A 16443-nucleotide genomic window follows, 5' to 3' on the forward strand; every position below is an offset into this window, starting at 1 on the left:
AGGCGCGCCCTCCACCCTCGTGGGCCCCCTGTTGCTCCACCGACGTACTCGTTCCTCCTATATATACCTACGTACCCCCAAACGATCAGATACGGAGCCAAAACCCTAATTCCACCGCCGCAACTTTCTGTATCCATGAGATCCCATCTTGGGGCCTGTCCGGAGCTCCGCCGGAGGGGGCATCGATCACGGAGGGCTTCTACATCATCACCATAGCCCCTCCGATGAAGTGTGAGTAGTTCACCTCAGACCTACGGGTCCATAGTTATTAGCTGGGTGGCTTCTTCTCTCTTTTTGGATCTCAATACAATGTTCTCCCCCTATCTTGTGGAGATCTATTCGATGTAATCTTCTTTTTGCGGTGTGTTTGTTGAGACCGATGAATTGTGGGTTTATGATCAAGTCTATCTATGAATAATATTTGAATCTTCTCTGAATTCTTTTATGTATGATTGATTATCTTTGCAAGTCTCTTCGAATTATCAGTTTGGTTTGGCCTACTAGATTGATCTTTCTTGCAATGGGAGAAGTGCTTAGCTTTGGGTTCAATCTTGAAGTGTCCTTTTCTAGTGACAGTAGGGGCAACAAGGCACGTATTGTATTGTTGCCATCGAGGATAACAAGATGGGGTTTTAATCATATTGCATGAGCTTATCCCTCTACATCATGTCATCTTGCTTAAGGCGTTACTCTGTTTTCATTAACTTAATACTCTAGATGCATGCTGGATAGCGGTCGATGATTGGAGTAATAGTAGTAGACGCAGGCAAGAGTCGGTCTACTTGTCTCAGACGTGATGCCTATATACATGATCATACCTAGATATTCTCATAACTATGCTCAATTCTGTCAATTGCTCAACAGTAATTCATTCACCCACCATAGAATACTTATGCTCTTGACAGAAGCCACTAGTGAAACCTATGGCCCCCGGGTCTATCTTCATCATATTAATCTTACATTACTTAGTTATTTCCTTTGCTTTCTACTTTGCTTTTATTTTACTTTGCATCTTTATCATAAAAATACCAAAAATATTATCTTATCATATCTATCAGATCTCACTCTCGTAAGTGGCCGTGTAGGGATTGACAACCCCTTATCGCGTTGGTTGCGAGGATTTATTTGTTTTGTGCAGGTACGAGGGACTCGCGCGTAGCCTCCTACTGGATTGATACCTTGGTTCTCAAAAACTGAGGGAAATACTTACGCTACTTTGCTGCATCATCCCTTCCTCTTCGGGGAAAACCAACGCAGTGCTCAAGAGGTAGCAGGGGCCATATCCAATTCTGCCCCCACCCGGATACTATTTCGGAGGCCAATATGGCTCCGGAATCAGGCAAGCAGCCCCCTTCGAAAGAAGGAGGTGCACCTATTCCACCAGTGACCTCTGTCATCCAGAGGCACTGAATACTCTACTAGAAGTGTTGCAAAGTACTTCCATTGTTGACGAACACCGTATCCTCATGGGTATGATGGTTGAGAGGGTTCTGTCTGCTAAGAGCCGACTGACCGAAGCCTGCGCCAGCCTTCTAACAGGCTTTGAGATATGTGACGTAATTATGCAAAAAGAATGTCATTGTATAGACAGTAGCCCCTGAGACACTATCCGGTGCTTTAAAAGAGAAGCCGGACAGAGGATCAAATAATTTTCGCAGGAGACTAACCATACATGTCTATGTGAATAAGCAGGCGTTGATGCTGGCTGCGACCTCCCATTTTGTCGAAGTCTCCAAACTAAAGCAGAGTCTGGAGCAGGCTGAGGAAGAGCTCGGCCATATGAAAAAACAACTAGAGGACCAGCAAGGTATGCAATGGCCTATTCCGATGTAGAAAGATATGAATTGTTTATGTTGATCATGCTATCATGATATTTCGTAGGAGCTGCGACCGAGGTGGAGACCCTCAAGAAGGCGCTGGCCGAGGCCCAGAAGAGAGCGGCGAAGGAATAGGCCGCCCGTGAGGGGAGGTCCAGTAGGAGCTCGAGGACGCCGTAAAGAAGTGTGAGTCCTTGGAGCGCAAGAGTGTGGACCAAGAGTTCGAACTTGCCAAGGCCCGCCAAAGCGCACAAGAGGCCCGGGTTGAGGCCCAGGGCACCCTCCAGGAAATCCAGGAGGACAGGAAAATTGCGGTGGGTAAGGCCTTTATTATTCAAAGCAAATATGTGAAGAGAAGGTACCTCTTACTGACCCGGATTCAGAGTTCTCCAGGGGCGTTTATGGACTTGCTGCGCAGTGTTGCCGATGCTGCAGAGTTCTTCCGAGCCGAAGAGGGGAGCTCAACAGAGAAGTTGTTCTCGTCGCAATACCTTGCGCCAGAGCATCCGGTGCCCTTTAGCGATCAGCTGAAACAACTGACCGAACTGCATAGGGTGGCCAAACTGGCCATGAAGGATTTGATAATCCGTCTATGGCCTGCTAACGCCATACCCAGCAGCTACTTTGGGCTCGTGAAGTGGCTGGTCGATGCCTGCCCTCGGCTTGATGACATCAAGCGATCGGTCTGCATCGAAGGTGCGCGGATGGCCTTCGCCCGTGTCAAGGTTCAGTGGGCGAAGATAGACATCGTCAAGCTCGCGACCGAGGGACCGCCCACGAGCAAGGAGCACCGCATGCCCGAGCGGTATTTTGATGATGTCCTGAAGGGATCCCGCATTGTAGAGGGCCAGTGTGCAAAAGTCATTATCTTTGAATGAAGACATTCATTTTATCCCATCATGTATTATGAAACAAAGTCAATATGTAATATAATGCTTGTTTGTTTAAAATTTTGCCTCCTGTGCGGCCGTTTTATTAAATTTGAGAGTTGGCCAGTTGTCGGCTTCAGCCCCCACGTAGGTAGTACGGGGGTGTTCGGGTTGAAACCTAAACACTCTTGATCCAAGAGTTTGGTCCTTGAAGGAGGTGTTTAGCGCAGCGAACCAAGCAATCAGACTATGTGGCTTATCACCCTCACTTAGCCATAGGAGTTTGACAATAAAAATATAGGCGCAGCCCCTAGTTAGTATTTGTTAATCCGGACTAGGGTGTTGTAGACACCTGATCGGGTGAAGGCCGATCCGTCGCATAATGCGGAAAAATCACAAGAGACTTTGACCTCTGAATAGCTGACCAGCTCTCGCCGCATCATGACAATCAGTTTTCGGCTTTCTCTACTAAGGTGTTTATCCGGATAAACCAGAAACACAATCATAGTAGTTCTCCCTTTACTACCCTAGCCGATAGGACGGAACGTAAGGTAGCAAGCACAGGAGCCGGGAAACCCAACTATTGACCAAAGACATGATTTGGAGCCGATGCATATAATGATAAATTCGGGGTGCCGAACTATACTGTAAAAGTGTTCTGACTTTGTTGCCGTAGTATGGGGGGCAATGAAGCCCCTGGCGAATTAAAGCATACCAAAGTGTACGGGTGCAATCGATAAGAATAGCAAAATTGAATGAAATAGTAAGCCAATGCCACATAAGTTGGGCCGCAAACTGTTTCCATTATAATTTGATTAATACGTTGAAGCATATTTGTACAAATAGTGCGATAAGCAATAGGGCGATTTAACATGCCAAGACCGAGGGGGAGCCGTGTATGGGTCCTGAAAACAGGTAGAGTGATCGTCAAGAAGACCACTTAGAGATTCCACCACACGTCTATGTTGTTGGCCAGCTTGGTATATCCATCCTTTGAAAGGATCGATGATCAGGCCGTCGTGAGGGGCCTGTGGAAAAGAAAATGAGAAAAAAAGGTAAAGTATGTGTGTCCGGGGAAGGTCGAGCCGTATTATGGACCACAATCGAGTTATGCCTCCGTCTATGCCCATGGTATTTTGAGTGTGTAGTTATGTACGCGCGGTACGTACGCCGCCATTTGGTCAGGACTGAGACGGAGGCCAAATTGCTAGTCGAACACCTGGCGAGCTAGACTGTCAAGTTGCGGAGTAGTCCAGACTCGTTTGACAGTGTCTGGGAGCTTGGCCGCTGAATTAAAGTTCTGCTTGATAAGGCCGCTCTATACTTCCGCTGCCAGGGCCGCGGTGTGTTCGTCGGTACGGAGGGAGTGTTCAGTGTTTCCATTGACTGTTATGACACTGTGTGGTCCAGACATCTTGAGTTTGAGGTAGGCATAGTGTGGCACTGCATTGAATCGAGCAAATGTGGTTCGTCCGAGCAGTGCGTGATAGCCACTGCAGAAGGGGACGATATCGAAGATCAAGTCTTCGCTTCGGAAGTTATCCGGGGATCCGAAGACGACTTCCAATGTGATTGAGCCCATGTAGCGGGCCTCTACACCTGGTATTACTCCTTTAAAGGTAGTTTTTGTGGCCTTGATCCTTGATGGATCGATTCCCATCTTGCGGACTGTATCCTGATAGAGTAGGTTGAGACTGCTGCCACCATCCATGAGGACTCGTGTGAGATGGAATCCATCAATGATTGGGTCGAGGACCAGTGTGGCTGGACCGCCATGATGGATACTGGTCGGGTGGTCCCTATGATTGAAGGTGATCGGGCAGGATGACCACGGGTTGAATTTTAGGGCGACTGGCTCTATCGCGTAGACGTCCCTGAGCGCGCGTTTGCGCTCCCTCTTGGGGATATGGGTAACATATATCATGCTCATCATTTTAACTTGGGGGGAAAGTTCTTCTGCCCCCCTGTGTTCAGCGGCTGGGGCTCCTCGTCGTCGTCCTTACTTTGCGACCCCTTCTCCTTATTCTCGGTATTTAACTTACCGGCCTGTTTAAAGACCCAACAGCTTATGTTGGTATGGTTGGCTGGTTTATCAAGGGTGTCGTGGATCTGACCTGGACGGTCGAGTATGCGGTCCAAGCTGGATGGGCCCGGATTGTTTCTTTTAAATGGCTTCTTTCGTTGGCCATACTTGGAGCCACTGAAACCGGCGTTGACCGCCGTGTCATCGATATTGTCACCGTTGTTTCGACGCTTGTGTATGTAGCATCGGGGCTTACCATTGCTATTTCTGGCTTCGGAAGTGCCAGGTTCGCTTGCATTATTATTGCTATGGGCTAGCCATCTATCTTTGCCCGCGCAAAAGCGGGTCATAAGTGCCGCGAGGGCTGCCATGGACTTTGGTTTTTCTTGGCCGAGGTGCCAGGCGAGCCATTCGTCGCGGATGATATGCTTAAAGGCCGCTAGGGCTTCGGCATCCGGACAGTCGACTATCTGGTTCTTTTTAGTTAGGAACCTATTCCAAAATTTCCTGGCTGACTCTCCGAGGTGTTGAACTATGTGACTTAAGTCATCGGCATCCGTAGGTCGGACGTATGTACCTTGGAATTTGTCGTGGAAGGCATCTTCCAAGTCCTCCCAGCTGCCAATGGAGTTTTCTGGCAGGCTGTTAAACCAGTGTTGAGCTGGTCCCTTGAGTTTTAGTGGGACGTATTTGATGGAATGAAGATCATCGCCGCGGGCCATATGAATATGGAGAATAAAGTCCTCAATCCATACCGCGGGATCTGTTGTTCCATCGTATGATTCGATATTCACGGGTTTAAACCCTTCTGGGAATTCATGCTCCATTAATTTATCAGTGAAGTAGAGGGGGTGTGTGGCACCTCTATATCGGGCCAAGTTGCAACGTAGCTCGGATGGAGTCCGTCTGCGGTTTTCGGCTCAGACTTGGTTATGCTTGTCACGTCCGACTAGATAGTCGTCGTTGTGTGTCGGGGCACGCCCCCGTGATCCGTAGATCGATCTGGTCTGACCTGCTCTCTTTTCCAGGTCTTGCTGCAGGTCATATGTATATCCCCGAGCTGTTGTGTCCCTACCTTTACGACGAGGTAGTATAGGCTGGTGTTCAGCCTGAGTTGTCGTTTTGTCCCGGCCACGAGGTGATCGGTCAGCCGCATTACGCGCTGATGGTATGGGCCCAAGTGTCTCGTCGTCGAATTGAGGTAGGAGTTTACACTTCGGCTAGCTTTTGGTTGGGCGCTTGAGGTCGTATTCCTCGGCTGCCAGGACATTAGTCCACCTGTCGTTAAGTAGGTCTTGATCAGCTTGAAGCTGATGCCGTTTCTTTTTCAGGCTCCTTGCAGTGGCAATTAGCCGGCGCTTAAAGCGCTCCTGCTCGAGGGGTTCCTCAGGCACGATAAAGTCTTCGTCGCCGAGTCTCACCTCCTTCTCAAAGAGTGGAAAGTAATTACTGTCCTCCGAGGCTTCGTTTACAGCCTGTTCATCAGGGCTAACTTGCCCATCTTCCTGATCGTCCTGTTCGGAGGTTGGCTCGACGGGGTCTTCTTGGTCTTCGGGTTCATCCTGAGTATTGTTGTCTCTTGTGCCGGTATCGCTGTCTTTTTCACGGCGTGATTCAGAGCGGCGCCGCTGATGTCGGTGCTTTGGCTGTATCTTAGGAGGCTTATCCTCGACCGGATCTTTCTCGTTATCACCGTTACCCTCCTTGGGTGTATCCACCATGTACACGTTATACGAAGAGGTGGCCTTCCAGCGTTCGGTAAATGGCGGGTCTTGGGCCTGCTCTTCTCTGGCATCGTCGTCCATACCGTCGATGTCTTCGAAGCCGTAATCGAGTGTGTCAGTTATCCTCGACAATGGCTATGAAGTGGGTGGTGGGTGGGACGTAAAATTCCCCGCTCTCAGCCCCTAGTCCGGTCTGGGCATAGTTCGGGCGTTGCTCCTCTGTAATGACGAGGGATCACATCAAGTCCAGAGCCTCGCTTAAAGGCTAGATTTGGCCAGGGAGAAGGGAGTCCTTGAAGTACGGCGGGGAGGAGACTCCTTGGCCGAACTCACACGATGCTGACTCTGAGGGTTTGGAGCCAGTGTCAGGAGGAGAGTCCAGCTTCGTGATGGTTGCCAGTGACACTACTTCCTCCGGCTCTCCCATACTAGGCTTAGTGGCCGCATATAGTCCGCTGGGCTCAGGAATCCCATCTTCGGACCTGGCGATGCGCTCCGGATCTAAGGCCAGAGCGGAGGTTGGGGTTGTGAACCCTTGGAAGATCAAGTCTCCTCGGATATCAGCGACATAGTCCAGATTTCTGAAACTAATCTGGTGACCTAGGGCGTAGCTGTCGATCTGCTCTAGATGGCCAAGCGAGTTGGCCCGCAGCGCGAAGCCACCGAATACGAAGATCTGGCCGGGGAGAAAAACTTCCCCCAGGGCGGCATTGTCGTAGATGATTGATGGGGCTATCGAACCTTCTGATGATGACACAGCGGAACTCCCAATGAAAGCACCAATGTCAGTGTCAAAACCGGCGGATCTCGGGTAGGGGGTCCCGAGCTGTGCGTCTAAGGTCCATAGTAACAGGAGACAGGGGACACGATGTTTACCCAGGTTTGGCATCTCTTGATGGAGGTAATACCCTACTTCCTGCTTGATTGATCTTGATGAATATGAGGATTACAAGAGTTGATCTACCACATGATCGTGATGGCTAAACCCTAGATGTCTAGCCTGTATGATTGTGATTTCCTCTACGGACTAAACCCTCCGGTTTATATAGACACCGGAGGGGCCTAGGGATGTACAGAGTCGGTTTACAGAGGAAGGAATCTTCATATCCGAACGCTAAGCTTGCCAACCACGCAAAGGAGAGTCCTATCCGGACACGGGAGGAAGTCTTCTATCTTGTATCTTCATGGCCCATCAGTCCGACCCACGTCACATAGCCCGGACACATGAGGACCCCTTAATCCAAGACTCCCTCAAGGACAACGATGCTACAATGGAGATCAAGCTCTCAGGCCGGTCACGATGGAGATCGTGACGGTGCTTTGGAGATGGAGATCAAAGGCACAAGATGATGATGGCCATATCATGTCACATATTTTGATTGCATGTGGTGTTTATCTTTTATGCATCTTATTTTGCTTAGTATGACGGTAGCATTATAAGATGATCCCTCACTAAATTTCAAGGTATAAGTGTTCTCCCTGAGTATGCACTGTTGCTACAGTTTGTCGTGCCGAGACACCACGTGATGATTGGGTGTGATAAGCTCTATGTTCACATACAATGAGTGTAAGACAGCTTTGCACGTGCAGAATACTCAGGTTAAACTTGATGAGCCTAGCATATACAGATATGGCCTCAGAACACTGAGACCGAAAGGTCGAACGTGACTCATATAGTAGATATGATCAACATAGAGATGTTCACCATTGAAAACTACTCCATCTCACGTGATGATCGGACATGGTTTAGTTGATATGGATCACGTGCTCATTTGGATGACTAGAGGGATGTCTATCTAAGTGGGTGTTCTTAAGTAATTTGATTAACTGAACCTAAATTTATCATGAACTTAGTCCTGATAGTTTTTGCATATCTATTTTGTTGTATATCAATGGCCCGTGCTACCATTCCCTTGAATTTTAATGCGTTCCTAGAGAAAGCTAAGTTCAAAGATGATGGTAGCAACTACACGGACTGGGTCCGTAACTTGAGGATTATCCTCATTGCTGCATAGAAGAATTACATCCTGGAAGCACCGCTGGGTGCAAGGCCTGCTGCAGGAGCAACTCCGGACGTTATGAACATCTGGCAAGCTAAATCTGATGACTACTCGATAGTTCAGTGTGCCATGCTTTACTGCTTAGAATCGGGACTTCAAAGACGTTTTGAATGTCATGGAGCATATGAGATGTTCCAAGAGTTGAAGTTAATATTTCAAGCAAATGCCCGAGTTGAGAGATATGTAGTCTCCAACAAGTTCTATTGCTGCAAGATGGAGGAGAACAGTTTTGTCAGTGAACACATACTCAGAATGTCTGGGTACCATAACCACTTGACTCGGCTGGGAGTTAATCTTCTGGATGATAGTGTCATTGACAGAGTTCTTCAATCACTGCCATGAAGCTATAAAGGCTTCGTGATGAACTATAATATGCAAGGGATGGAAAAGACAATTCCCGAGCTCTTCGCAATGCTTAAGGCTGCGGAGGTAGAAATCAAGAAGGAGCATCAAGTGTTGATGGGTAACAAGACCACTAGTTTCAAGAAAAAGGGCAAAGGGAAGAAGGAGAACTTCAAGAAGAATAGCAAGCAAGTTGCTGCTCCCGGGAAGAAGCTCAAGTCTGGACCTAAGCCTGAAACTGAGTGCTTCTATTGCAAAGGGACTGGTCAGTGGAAGCGGAACTGCCCCAAGTATTTGGCGGATAAGAAGGATGGCAAAGTGAAAGGTATATTTGATATACATGTTATTGATGTGTACCTTACTAATGCTCGTAGTAGCGCCTGGGTATTTGATACTGGTTCTGTTGCTCATATTTGCAACTCGAAACAGGGGCTACGGATTAAACGAAGATTGGCTAAGGACGAGGTGATGATGCGCGTCGGAAATGGTTCCAAGGTCGATGTGATCGCCGTCGGCACGATACCTCTACATCTACCTTCGAGATTAGTTTTAGACCTAAATAATTGTTATTTGGTACCAGCATTGAGCATGAACATTATATCTGGATCTTGTTTGATGCGAGACGGTTATTCATTTAAATCAAAGAATAATGGTTATTCTATTTATATGGGTAATATATTTTATGTTCATGTACCCTTGATGTGTGGTCTATTTTTGTTGAATCTCGATCGTAGTGATACACATATTCATAATATTGAAGCCAAAAGATGCAAAGTTAATAATGATAGTGCAAATTATTTGTGGCACTGTCGTTTAGGTCATATTGGTGTAAAGAGCATGAAGAAACTCCATGCCAATGGGCTTTTAGAATCACTTGATGCTTGCGAACCATGCCTCATGGGCAAGATGACTAAGACTCTGTTCTCCGGAACAATGGAGCGAGGCACTGACTTATTGGAAATAATACATACTGATGTATGCGGTCCAATGTGTGTTGAGGCTCGCGGCGGGTATCGTTATTTTTTGACCTTCACATATGATTTGAGCACATATGGGTATATCTACTTAATGAAACATAAGCTTGAAACATTTGAAAAGTTCAAAGAATTTCAGAGTGAAGTGGAAAATCATCGTAACAAGAAAATAAAGTTTCTACGATCTGATCGTAGCGGTAAATATTTGAGTTACGAGTTTGGTCTTCATTTGAAACAATGTGGAATAGTTTCGCAACTCACGCCACCTGGAACACCACAGCGTAATGGTGTATCCGAACGTTGTAACCGTACTTTATTAGATATGGTGCGATATATGATGTCTCTTACAAATTTACCACTATCATTTTGGGGTTATGCATTAGAGACAACTGGCAATTATCGGAATCCTTATTTTCATGAAAGACATTAAAAAGATGGAGCATATGAGGCAACCTCAATTCCATTTTTGTAGTTTTTTTAAAAACTAAACTAGTGATAAAACAAGAAACTATAAGATTCGATTCAAGACCTAAAGATATACCTTCAAGTGCTAACCTCCCCGGCAATGGCACCAGAAAAGAGCTTGATGTCTACTACGCAACCTTCTTCTTGTAGACGTTGTTGGGCCTCCAAGTGCAGAGGTTTGTAGGACAGTAGCAAATTTCCCTCAAGTGGATGACCTAAGGTTTATCAATCCATGGGAGGAGTAGGATGAATATGGTCTCTCTCAAACAACCCTGCAAGCAAAAAACAAAGAGTCTCTTGTGTCCCCAACACACCCAATACAATGGCAAATTGTATAGGTGCACTAGTTCGGCGAAGAGATGGTGATACGAGTGCAATATGGATGGTAGATATAGGTTTTTGTAATCTGGAAATATAAAAACAGCAAGGTAACTAATGATAAAAGTGAGCTCAAATGGTATTGCAATGCTTCGAAAAAAGGCCTAGCGTTCATACTTTCACTAGTGCAAGTTCTCTCAACAAGGATAACATAATTAGATCATATAACAATCCCTCAACATGCAACATAGGGTCACTCCAAAGTCACTAATAGCAGAGAACAAACGAATAGATTATTGTAGGGTACGAAACCACCTCAAAGTTATTCTTTCTGATCAATCCATTGGGATATTCCTATAAGTGTCACAAACAGCCCTAGAGTTCGTAGTAAAATAACACCTTAAGACACAAATCAACCAAAACCCTAATGTCACCTAGATACTCCAATGTCACCTCAAGTATCCGTGGGTATGATTATACAATATGCATCACACAATCTCAGATTCATCTGTTCAACCAACACAAAGAATTCAAAGAGTGCCCCAAAGTTTCTACCGGAGAGTCAAGACAAAAACGTGTGCCAACCCCTATGCATAAGTTCCCAAGGTCACGGAACCCGCAAGTTGATCACCAAAACACACATCAAGTGAATAAATAGAATACCCCATTGTCACTATAGGTATCCCACGCAAGACATACATCAAGTGTTCTCAAATCCTTAAAGACTCAATCCAATAAGATAACTTCAAAGGGAAAACTCAATTCATCACAAGGAGATAGAGGGGGAGAAACATCATAAGATCCAACAATAGTAGCAAAGCTCGCGTTACATCAAGATTGTGCCACATCAAGAACACGAGAGAGAGAGAGAGAGAGAGAGAGAGAGAGAGAGAGAGAGAGATCAAACACATAGCTAGTGGTACAAATCCTCAGCCTCGAGGGTGAACTACTCCCTCCTCGTCATGGAGAGCGCCGGGATGATGAAGATGGCCACCGGTGATGATTCCCCCCTTCGGCAGGGTGCCGGAACAGGGTCCCGATTGGTTTTTTGTGGCTACAGAGGCTTGCGGCGGCGGAACTCCCGATCTAGGTTTTTTGGGGGTTTCTGTATTTATAGGAATTTTTGGCGTCGGTCTCACATCAGGGGGGGTCTCCGAGTCATCCATGAGGCAGGGGGCGCGCCCAGGGGGGTAGGTCGCGCCCTCCACCCTCGTGGATGGCTCGGGACTCTTCTGGCCCAAATATTTTACTATGGTGGCTTCTTTTGGTCCATAAAAATCATCAAAAATTGGCGCATCAATTGGACTCCGTTTGGTATTCCTTTTCTGTAAAACTCAAAAACAAGGAAAAAACTGAAACTGGCACTGGGCTCTAGGTTAATAGGTTAGTCCCAAAAATCATATAAAATAGCATATAAATGCATATAGAACATCCAAGATGGATAATATAATAGCATGGAACAATCAAAAATTATAGATGCGTTGGAGACGTATCAAGCACCCCCAAGCTTAATTCCTGCTCATCCTCAAGTAGGTAAATGATAGAACAGAATTTTTGGTGTGGAATGCTACGTAACATATTTATCAATGTAATCTTCTCTATTGTGGCAAGAATATTCCGATCCATAAGATTCAAAACAAAAGTTTAATATTGACATAAAAACAGTAATACTTCAAGCATACGAATAAAGCAAACATGTCTTCTCAAAATAACATGGCCAAAGAATGCTATACCTACAAAATCATATAGTTTGGCTATGCTCTGTCTTCATCACACGAAATATTTAAATCATGCACAACCCCGGTTTCAGCCAAGCAATTGTTTCATACTTTAGTATTCTCAAAAGATTTCAACTTTCACGCAATACATGAGCATGAGCCATGGACATAGCACTATAGGTGGAATAGATTGGTGGTTGTGGAGAAGACAAAAGGAGAAGATAGTCTCACATCAACTAGGCGTAACAACGGGCTATGGAGATGCCCATCAATAGATATCAATGTGAGTGAGTAGGGATTGCCATGCAACGGATGCACTAGAGCTATAAGTGTATGAAAGCTCAAAAAGAAACTATGTGGGTGTGCATCCAACTTGCTTGCTCATGAAGACCTAGGGCATTTGAGGAAGCCCATCGTTTGAATATACAAGCCAAGTTCTATGATGGAAAATTCCCACTAGTATATGAAAGTGACAACACAGGAGACTCTCCATTATCAAGATCATGGTGCTACTTTGAAGCACAAGTGTGGTAAAAGGATAGTAGCATTGCCCCTTCTCTCTTTTTCTCTCACTTTTTTCTCTTTTTTAGGGCCCTCTTTTTTGCCTCTTTTTATTATTTATTTTTTTCGTCCAGAGTCTCAACCCGACTTGTGGGGGAATCATAGTCTCCATCATCCTTTCCTCACTTGGACAATGCTCTAATAATGATGATCATCACACTTTTATTTACTTACAACTCAAGAATTACAACTCAATACTTAGAACAAAATATGACTATATGAATGCCTCCGGCGGTGTACCGGGATGTGCAATGACTCAAGAGTGACATGTATGAAAGAATTATGAAAGGTGGCTTTGCCACAAATACGATGTCAACTACATGATCATGCAAAACAATATGACAATGATGAAGCGTGTCATAATAAACGGAACGGTGGAAAGTTGCATGGCAATATATCTCGGAATGGCTATGGAAATGCCATAATAGGTAGGTATGGTGTCTGTATTTTGGAAGGTATATGGTGGGTGTATGGTACCGGCGAAAGTTGCGCGGCACAAGAGAGGCTAGCAATGGTGGAAGGGTGAGACTGCGTATAATCCATGGACTCAACATTAGTCATAAAGAACTCACATACTTATTGCAAAAATCTATTAGTCATCGAAACAAAGTACTATGTGCATGATCCTAGGGGAAGGGTTGGTAGGAGTTAACCATCGCGCGATCCCGACCTCCACTCATAAGGAAGACAATCAATAAATAAATCATGCTCCAACTTCATCACATAACAGTTCACCATACGTGCATGCTACGGGAATCACAAACTTTAACACAAGTATCTCTCAAATTCACAATTACTCCACTAGCATGACTCTAATATCCCCATCTTCATATCTCAAAACAATCATAAAGAATCAAACTTCTCATAGTATTCAATGCACTTTATATGAAAGTTTTTATTATATCCCTCTTGGATGCCTATCATATTAGGACTAAATTCATAACCTAAGCAAATTACCATGTTGTTTAGAGACTCTCAAAATAATATAAGTGAAGCATGAGAGTTCAACAATTTCTTCAAAATAAAACTACCGCCGTGCTCTAAAAATATATAAGTGGAGCACTAGAGCAAATGACAAACTACTCCAAAAGATATAAGTGAAGATCAATGAGTAGTCGAATAATTATGTAACTATGTGAAGACTCCTTCTCATAAATAAAATTTCAGATCTTAAGTACTTTATTTAAACAACAAGAAAAACATAATAAAATGACATTGCAAGGATAGCACATATCATGTGAAGAAGCAAAAACTTAGGCTCAACCAAAACTGGCCGATAGTTTTTGAAGAAGAAAGGTGGGATGCCAACCAGGCCATCCCCAAGCTTAGATGCTTGAGACTTGTTGAAATATTGACTAGGGATTCCTTGGGCATTCCCAAGATTGATCTTTTGTGTCTCCTTAATTCCTTTCATATCGCGGTTTCCCTAAATCTTAAAAAACTTCATCCACACAAAACTCAACAAGAACTCGTGAGATAAGTTAGTATAAATCCATGCTAAATCTTATCATTCTCTACTGTAGAAAATCACTAAAATTATAATTTGACATTGCGTACTAAATGCCTCTGCATATTTAAGAGTCCTATCCTTAAATAGAATCATTAAACAAGCAAACATACACAAACAATGCAAACATAACAGCAATCTGTCTAAACAGGATAGTCTGTAAGGAATGCAAGAGGAATCATACTTCCCTAACTCCAAAAATTCTTAAAAATTACCACACTGTAGATAATTTGTTGTTGCTGATTGTGTAAAAATTTGAAGATTTTATCATGTTCTGACTATTCACAAATATTCAAAACATAACAGCAAACTTTCTGTTTTCTAAAACAGCAACATAAGGACTTGAAAAATAAGCATGGTAAAGGCTATACTTGACCTTTTTATTTAACTAATAGATGCAAAACATTACTCTAAATAGAATCAAGAAAATACTAATAAAATAAAATGACACTCCAAGCAAAACACATATCATGTGGTGAATAAAAATATAGCTCCAAGTAAGGTTACCGATGAACGAAGATTAAAGAGGGTATGCCATCCGGGGCATCCCCAAGCTTAGGCTCTTGGTTGTCCTTGAATATTACCTTGGGGTGTCTTGGGAATCCCCAAGCTTATGCTCTTGCCACTCCTTATTCCGTAGTCCATCAAAACTTTACCCAAAACTTGAAAACTTCACAACACAAAACTCAACAGAAAACTCGTAAGCTCCATTAGTATAAGAAAGGAAATCACCACTTAGGTACTGTCAAGACAAGATTCATAATTTTTATCACATGATGCCTACTGTACCATATCATTTCTACAATTTATATTAAGCAATATAATCCATAGAAACTAGAAAACAAGCAAACTCTGCATCGAAAACAGAATCTGTCAAAAACAGAATAGTCTGTAGTAATCTGTAACTCTCTAATACTTCTGTAACTCCAAAAATCCTGAGAAATTAGGAAGTCCTAGGCAATTTTTTTATAAATCCTCTTCAAAAAGAATCAGTATTTTATCGCGCTTCAGTTAAAAATGAAAACTAATCTCCTGGGCGAAAAAGTTTCTGTTTTTCAGCAAGATCAAATCAACTATCACCGTAAGCCATCCCAAAGGTCTTACTTGGAACTTTATTAAAAAAAGTTATAAAACATGATTACTACATAAGCATAATCATGAGAACACACAAAAATAGTAGGTATAAATGTTGGGTTGTCTCCCAACAAGCGATTTTCTTTAATGCCTTTCTAGCTAGGCATGATGGTTTCAGTGATGCTCATATAAAAGATAGGAATTGAAACATAATGGGAGCATCATGAAGAATATAACTAGCACATTTAAGTCTAACCCACTTGCTATGCATAGGGATTTTGTGAGCAAACAACTTATGGGAACAAGAATCAACTTGCATAGGAAGGTAAAACAAGCATAGCTTCAAGATTTTCAACACATAGAGAGGAAACTTGATATTACTGCAACTCCTACAAGCATATATTCCTCCCTCATAATAATTTTCAGTAGCATCATGAATGAATTCAACAATATAATCATCACATAAATCATTCTTTTCATGATCTACAAGCATAGAAATTTTATTACTCTCCACATAAGCAAATCTATTCTCATCAATAGTAGTGGGAGCAAACTCAACGAAATAACTACCATGTGAGGCATAATCCAATTGAAAGTTAAAATCATGATGAAAAGTTTCATGGATATCATTATTATTTATAGCATACATGTCATCACAATAATGATCATAAATAGGGGACATGCTATCATCGTAATAAATTTTCTCATCGAACCTTGGGGGACTAAAAATATCATCTTCATCAAACATAGCATCCCCAAGCTTGTGGCTTTGCATATCATTAGCATCATGGATAATCAAAGAATTCATACTAACAACATTGCAATCATGCTCATCATTCAAAGATTTAGTGTCAAACATTTGAATGCATTCTTCTTCTAACACTTTGGCACAATTATCGGAATCCTTATTTTCATGAAAGACATTAAAAAGATGGAGCATATGAGGCAACCTCAATTCCATTTTTTTTTATAGTTTTCTTTTATAAACTAA

Source organism: Triticum dicoccoides, chromosome 5A (genome assembly GCF_002162155.2).
Source record: "Triticum dicoccoides isolate Atlit2015 ecotype Zavitan chromosome 5A, WEW_v2.0, whole genome shotgun sequence".
NCBI classification, from domain to species: domain Eukaryota; kingdom Viridiplantae; phylum Streptophyta; class Magnoliopsida; order Poales; family Poaceae; genus Triticum; species Triticum dicoccoides.